At 43.4% G+C, this 7,961-nt stretch overlaps 1 protein-coding gene across 1 annotated transcript in view; it reads right to left on the bottom strand.

The window, feature by feature from the left end:
* Positions 1-7,961, bottom strand: part of ADARB1 (adenosine deaminase RNA specific B1) — a 66,138-nt gene that overhangs the window by 16,938 nt on the left and 41,239 nt on the right. The window lies entirely within an intron of this gene.

The following is a 7,961-nucleotide window of genomic DNA, read 5'->3' as shown; positions in this document are numbered from 1 at the left end:
AGGCCAGATTTGAACTCAGGTCCTCCTGCCTCCAGGGCCAGTGCTCTATTCACGGTGCCACCTAGCTGCTCCAACAACCTTGATTTCATTAGCAGAGGCAGGCCATCACTGATGGGGGCTCCCCTTCCTGGCCCATCCACACTGGCTTCTCATGAGCTTCCCCAAAGTCCCCCTCGGAACAGCACAGCACAGGGGTCCTGGCCATCTCTGGCTCTCACCAGGACTTGTCCATCTTTATGGCCAGTCCTACATCTCTTGGAGGATCATTTAACCAATTTTCATGCTCATAACTCATTGTCTCTATCTGTAGAAAGTATTTTGTTTTTCTTAAATCAGAGGAGAGTTTAAGGTTTTACAAATTCATGCTCTTGGGAGTGTCACAAACCTTACTGCCCCTCAGAATGTGGCCTCTCCCTACCTCCCCAGTCTTCTTCCACCTTCCCACATCCCCTGCCATCCCGTGACTCTGGGCATCTTCACTGGCTTTACCTCCTGGCTTCCAGGAATTCCTTCCAATTTCTGAAAGAAGCCTTTCCTGGCCCCCATGATGCGGATGCCTTCCCACTGAGGCCACTGCCATTTATCCACATGCATCATGTTTGTACATCAATGTTTGCTCATTCTCTCCCCCATCAGACTGTGAGCTCCATGAAGGAAGGCACTGTCATTTGGTTTTGTCTTCACTTTCTCTGTGCCCCTCGTGCTCAGCCCACTCCCTAGCACATAGTAAGCACCTAATGAGTGCAAGTCAAGTGAGTGATGGTGCCAATACACGCCAAGAGAGGACAGAGAACCCTCCCATCCTGCAGGCAAGCCAAACTCTCCAACAAGGATCGATTAGAGAAGGCCATGGAAGAATTTCTGCACTCGTTTTAAAGGAAACTATGGGAAAGAGGATGATAGTAAAAGCACACACCTCTGAGTCTGGTCATGGAGAAGGAAGCAGTGAGGTGGGAAGGATTCCGGGCAAGGCCAACTTGCTTCCCTTTGCACCGGTGGTCAGATCCTGTCAGTAACTGGGTGTAAAAATTGTGGCCCAACCTGAGCCCTGCAGCCCCCTTCAAAGCCCACAGATGGGACATCCAGCACACTCTGAGCTCCAGCTGCTGGCCATATGAGGATTCAAGTTACCAACCAATGGGAAGGAGGGTGCTGAGCTGAATCAGCTCATCAGGCAAAAGAGCCTCAAAAAATGCCAGGAAGTATGTTGAGATTGATGATCCCCCAGAGAGATCCTGCACTGAGGGGACCCTTCTGCAGTCCCTGCACAGACAGACATGGGGGCTTTGCTTGTCTCCAGGGAGAGGAAGCTCACTCCTGCTGTTAACTCAGTTCTTTCTTATCAGCCAGAACTTGCCTTCAAGGGATTCAAGAGCAAAGGCTCCTTGAACTTGATCAATGAACTTAAAGACAGATGCCCTTCTTTCTCAGAGAGTTGTCCAAACAAAGATCGCATCCCTGAGCCTCTGAGCTTTCTCTTCAAGTTCAACTCCCTAAGCTCCTTCAAACACTCTTTGAACAAGATCGTTTACTAACTCCACACCAGCTTGGACCACTCTGATGAGTCCATGTCCTCCTCCTAAGGGGGGCCCATTCTTGAGTCCTGCCCCTTTTTAAAAGGACCAGGTGCATGACACTTTTGCCTCAAATTAATTTTATTCAATCCAGCAAGTCTTTGTTAAGTATACTAAGTATTTACTACATACCAGGCTCTTTTATAGTCTCTTGAGACACAAAGATAAAATGGTCCCAGCCATCAAGGAGTTTCTATTCTCTAGGGACAATTAAATTTGGAATCAACTAATCATTCCAGTTCTGTCTGACTTTAAGTGTTCCCAAGCTAAGCTTCCACAACTTGCACAATTGACTTTTAAAATAGTTTAAACTTTTTTTGTTTTTACTTTACCCAGATTTTCCCCTGTATCCCTTCCAATCCCCCAGAAAACCATTATATCAAAGAGGCTTTTTTTTTAAGAAGAAAAAGGCGAAGTCAAGATGGTGGAGTAGAAACAGGATCTCAGAGAGGCTCCGGCTTCCACCTTCCCAGTGCATGTAAAAGGGGACTCTGAACAAACTTTGGAGCTGCATAACTCACAAAATGACACAGAAAAGCTAACCTCCCCCTGAGGACAGCCCGGCAGGCTGGCAGGAATCAGCCAATCGCCCTGGGAGCCAAGCCCAGCTCCATGCTGAGGTTTTAGCCCCGGGGCAGACCTGACCAGCCACCAGCTGAAGGTACTCAGATCATCAGCAGCTGTGGCAATCCAGAATTATCAACACAGATGCTAAGGACAACGTGAGAGGTCAGTGCACTGTGTACTTTTGGACCCAGTAGTTGGGAGTGTTGTGGCTTTTGCCCCCAGGGTGAGAAGCCACTGAGGAGTTGCAGCTGTGCAGCCGCCCCCATGTGGCAGCTTCAGAGCTCCTGGCCTGCAGAGTGTAGGGGGAGCAAGCAACCAGTCTGAGGGGTAATCGCTCTTGCTTTAACCTGCTTGGATCTGGATTGCAGTCTAGGGTGGAGACCCTGGGGTGTGTGTCCAGCTTGCCAGAGTGTGTGGAGGCTTCAGAGAGGGCACCTATCTAATACCTCCAGCAGCTGAGAAAACCCCAGCACTTGGTACAAAGCTCCCCTTTCTGGTAGCAGAGTCCTACTGTGACAAAAAGCCCAAAAGTCAAGTAATTGAGTGGCAACATGACCAGGCAAAGGAAGCAAAGCAAACAGAAGAATCCAACATCAGACTCCTATTTGGGGGACAAAAAGGATCAAAACATGGAACAGGAGGAAGACAGTGAAGTCAGAACTCCTGCACCAAAAGCCTCAAAGGAAAATACAAGCTGGTTGCAGGCCATAGAAGACCTTAAGAAGCAGATAAGAGAAGTGGAGGAAAAATTGGGAAGAGAAATGAGAACAATGCAAGAAAATTATGTTCTGGAATTCCCAGATCAAGGAGAAAATATTACAAGCAGCCAGGAAGAAACAATTTGAATATTGGGGAAACACAATCAGGTTAACCCAGGATCTGGCAGCTTCTACACTGAGGGATCAAAGGGCTTGGAATGTGGTATTCCAGAGGTCAAAGGAGCTGGGATTAAAACCAAGAATCACCTACCCAGCAAAACTGAGTATCATGTTTCAGGGGAAAATATGGTCATTCAGTGGAATATAGGACTTTCAAGCATTCTTGATGAAGAAACCAGAGTTGAATAGAAAATTTGACATTCAGATACAAGAAGCAAGAGAAGCATGAGAAGGTAAACAGGGAAAAGAAATCATAAGGAACTTATCAAAGTTGAACTATGAACATTCCTACATGGAAAAACAATAATTGTAACTGATGAAACTTTTCTCAGTATGAAAATAGTTGAAGGGAATATATATATGAGGGTATATGAGTACATATGTGAATATGTGTATATATGTTTACAGGTATACATAGATAAAGGGCATAGGACCAATTTAATTGGAAGGGATGATACTTAAAAGGTGAAATTAAGAGGTGAGAGAGGAATACAATGAGAGGAGATGGGGAAAGACAGAATGGGATAAACTATCTCATATAGAAGAGGCAAGGGAAAATGGTTACAATGGAAGGGAAGAATAGGAAGGCAAAAGGTAATGGTCAACCTTATTCTCATTGAATTTGGCTTGGGGAGGGAATGAAATACACACTAAAGAGGGTATCTGTAATTGGAATGCAAATTTGGAAGATCTTCCCTGCCCCTAGGCTAAAGTGCACCTGGAGCCTGGGGTGGGAGGCTTGTTTTTCAGTAGATACTTCTTGATTGGCCAGTGAGTCAATAAGGTTGTTACATTCTCTGAGCCAGGAGAAGGCTATATAAGCCCTGATGTGAGGCTTTGTTTTGGGGGCTCACTTTGAGAAGTGTTCTGTGATTTTATCTGTATTCTGGGAAGCCGTTGTCCAGGGCCCTCCCCACCCCCCGGCTTTGAAAAACCCAGATGCTGATTTGGTATGGATGTAATGGTTGCACAGTTTGGAAAGCTGTGTACTTGATCTGTTTCTGTCTTGATAATTCTGCCTGTATACTTTGAAGTTCGGGGTGCTGACCTTTTCCCCTGAACAAGGTAAACAATATATGTCTGACTGATTAAAGTAAGCTTGTTAACCCATTTTGAGTTGCTTTCCTTTAACAAAGCAGATCCAAGCACCTGTGTTGGCAGACACCCTGGGGAAGCTGGGGTGCTTGCTGTTACAGTATCTCACCCTACAGGAGAATAGTGGGGAAGGGGATGAGAGGGGGGATGATGGAAGGGAGGGCAGGCTGAGGTGGAGGGAAGTTGGAAGCACCCACTTTTGAAAAGGTATGGGATCAAAGCAGAGAATAGAACAAGTGGGAGGTGGGATAGGAGGGAAATATAGTCAATCTTTTACAATATATCTACTATGTTAATGTTTTACATTAGCTACACATGTGCTACCTATATTGAACTGCTTATCTTCCCAGTAAGGGAGGGTGACAAGGGAGGAAGGGAATGAATATGGAATTCAAAGATTTAAAATCAAATGTATACATATATATATATATACACTATTATTAATACTATATATACATATATATATATATATACTATTATTAATACTATTTTACATGTAATTGGTAAATAAGATATACAGGCACTGGGGCATAGAGATCCACCATGCCCTACTGGAAAAGTCGAAAGGGGTATGGAAGAAAATATGGGAGAGAGCAGATTGGAGGTGGGCATATCCTGTGGGACTGCTATTTTGGGGCGGTGTGTAGGGGGAAAATGGGGAGAAAATTTGTAACTTAAAATCTGGCAGAAATGAATGATGTAAATCAGAAGTTAATAAAGCATTTGAAAAAAAATTGTAACCTATCAATAGTCATATGATAGACTACTCCAGAGCATTAGTAAAAAAAAAAAGAAATGCAAAAAAAAAAAAAGAAGAAGAAGAAAAAACCCAGCAAAACCAATCAAAATTGGAAAAAAAAATCAGATGTCATACACACCCTTCCATTGCCATGGACCCCAAGTGGGGGAGGGATATCTTCTTCTCTCTTCTGGGGAGCCAACCATTCTCATTCAAATTTCACAACATTCACTTTTGATTGCTGTTCTTTCTGTTTCCATAGTAGTGATCCTATATGTTGTTTTCCTGGCTTTGCTGACTTCCCTCTGCATGAGTTCACATGTCTTTCCACATCTCTCTGAATCCATCATATACCCCAGTTGTTTCTACCATATTCCCCAATCGAAGGGCATCCCTTTTGTTCCCACTTCTCTGCTACCACAAAAAGTGCTGCCGAGAATATTTTGGTCTTACAGCTAACATTAATAATAGCTAACATTGATAGAGTGCCTACTATGTGCCAAGGACTATACTAAGCACTTTACAATTATTTTCTCATTTGATCATTACAACAACCTCGGGGAGCAGGAGTTTTTACTACCCCCATTTTACAGATAAGAAAACTGTTGCCAATAGGGTCAGTAAATGTCTGAGGCTGGATGTGGATTCAGGTCTTCCAGGCCCAGTGAACCACCTACTTCACCACTGGCTACCTCTATTTCAAGACTCTTTTTTGTCATTGACCTCCTTGGGGAACATGGCAGGATCTCGAATGGTTGATTTTAAAAATCAGTGCTGCCCTGTCTCATTGGTTTGGTGAGTAACAAGAAATGCTCTTGTCTATAATTTCTAGAATCTAACTTTTGTTTTCTTTTTTGAAAATCCAAGTATTTCTCCATCTGGAGTCCCCAGAATCTTTCTCATTTTCTGTTTCTAAAAGACTATGAACTATGCAGACTATGAAGTCTTGAGATTATATCTGCAAGTTGGTTCAGCGTAATGGGATGCCCCAATCTAAAACCTGGAGAATCAACTCTATGTGCCTCTACTGAGTACCTGTTGTGCTCCAGGTCATGTATTAGCTCCAAAGATCTAACAATGAAAGAGTTCCAGCCCTCAGGCAGATTACATTTTACTGGAGGGAGGAAGTTCCCGGATGAGTTGGAACTTCTTAGCAACTGCTGAATGCTCACCTATTCGCCTATTTAAACTTATGTTTGGGTACAAAGAAAGACAAAAGACAGTCCCTATTCCCAAGGAGCCCACAGTCTGATGGACAGGATTAGCCATCCCTTCTTAGACCAATTCCATTTACATCCTAATTCTTTTCTGGGTCTTTACTTAACCAGCAAGGTTTTCTCTCCTTCTTGACTCACAAAGAGCAACATAAATTTCACTAATCAGAACTCAAATCTACATTTTCCATTTTCAAACCCATTTTGTCTTTAGAGCCATAATTCCCCAAAGTCTACATCATGATAACATAAACATGTCAACGCTTCAGAATATGGATGCTCTTGAAAAGAAAATAGTTGCCTTAAAGGGAGAAAGTGGTTTTCCTTTGGGTCACCTATTTCTCCATTCTGAAACAAGTTCCCTCACTCCTCTGCAAGTGCCCTACATTTCTCTATTCCTTCCTACACGTGAATTTTGGAAAAAAAATTCTGCACAAAAGTACATTTCTTGCCCCGAACTGTCCACATTAGAAAAAGGACAGTAACTTATACATACATGCATACATATACATATATGTATTAAGCATATACATACACACATAGAGAGAATCTTTTACAAGAATAAAGTTGAAATTCATGGATGAGAAGCCTTTCAAAAATTCTGGGAATCTTTTTTTTTTGCCAAAGTTAGCACAATTTTGCCAAAAACTTTGACATTCTGTACGTTAGTTATTTCTCAGTAAAGAAAATATATTTGCACAATATCAATCATTCAAAGACATAGGGTTAAATATTTAACCACTAGAAAGAAATGGTATGCCCTTCCTTCAAATATAGAAAGTACAGTACAAATGAAGAAAACCACTTTTTCTCAATCATGAAAAATTAATTCACTTAGTTCTTATGCAACCATATCCTAGACCCAAATGTCTTAGACTCAGAGATGGAAATAAAGATTGCAATTTCAGGCTACCACATTCGGTCTGTTTTAATCCTCCGTACTTTGTTTTTCCTCACTCCAGCTTTGTTTGCAAAATGCTTGTAATTCATTAAACATGCTGCCAAATAAAATTCCATCTGGCTTTTTTCCTCTAAAATTAAAGACATGCCAGTAGCCAAGCACAAGAAAATAAAGCAGAGAATGCCTGCAAAGGAGGAAACATTTGGCTGGTCATCAGGGTTTCAACGTTAAGCTTCAAAAAGGAAATATTATAAACAGTGAGAATAAAGATGTTTAAAAGGATAAAAATACCTTCACTGTGTCCTTTTAAATAAGGGTGAGCTTAGAAGTTAGGACCCTTGAATTCAACTGCTCTTGCCACTGACATTCTAAAAAAACAGTAACAAAGAGCTTTAAAAGCAGCTTTGAGAAAGAGGAAACAGAAGCTTGAGGTGCCCAGCTAGAGGCTGATGGACCTGGGCCACCCAACCCAGGCTCCAGGACATTGCTGGAGGAAAGGGCAATGCCAGCCTGGGAGCCGGGCGTGGCGGACAGGACCACGCCTGGGCGGGGCTGGGGGCGGACCCAAGGACACTGATTCTGGTCTGGGTCTGGGCACCTCCTTCTCTGTGCATTGGAGCAGGGGGGGAGTTTGGAAAGTTGCTGGAAAGACACTTTCATAATGAAAACCAAGCTCCAATTTCAGGACAAATACAGAACCTAATGCAAGAAGGAGTGACAGAGAAATTGCAATTTGCCAAGTCTGGCAGAAGGCTTCTAGAGGATAAGAGGAGAGTCAGAACAACAGGGGCCCCTCACAGGGCCCATGGACAGAGACCACCTTCTTTCTCCAAACCGGCTGCATTCCCTGCTCCCCCACTAGGGGTCGCTCTCACAGACCTCCAATGGAAGGACCTGCTCACTGGGGGCTGCATTCCCTGCTCCCCCACTAGGGGTCACTCTCACAGACCTCCAATGGAAGGACCTGCTCACTGGGGGCTGCATTCCCTGCTC

The sequence above is a fragment of the Petaurus breviceps genome, unplaced genomic scaffold, assembly GCF_028583685.1.
Source record: "Petaurus breviceps papuanus isolate PSGF00001 unplaced genomic scaffold, PetGlider_PUasm1.0 387, whole genome shotgun sequence".
Lineage (NCBI taxonomy): Eukaryota > Metazoa > Chordata > Mammalia > Diprotodontia > Petauridae > Petaurus > Petaurus breviceps.
Note: the sequence above shows the minus strand (reverse complement) of the source record. Positions and strands in the feature narration are given on the sequence as shown.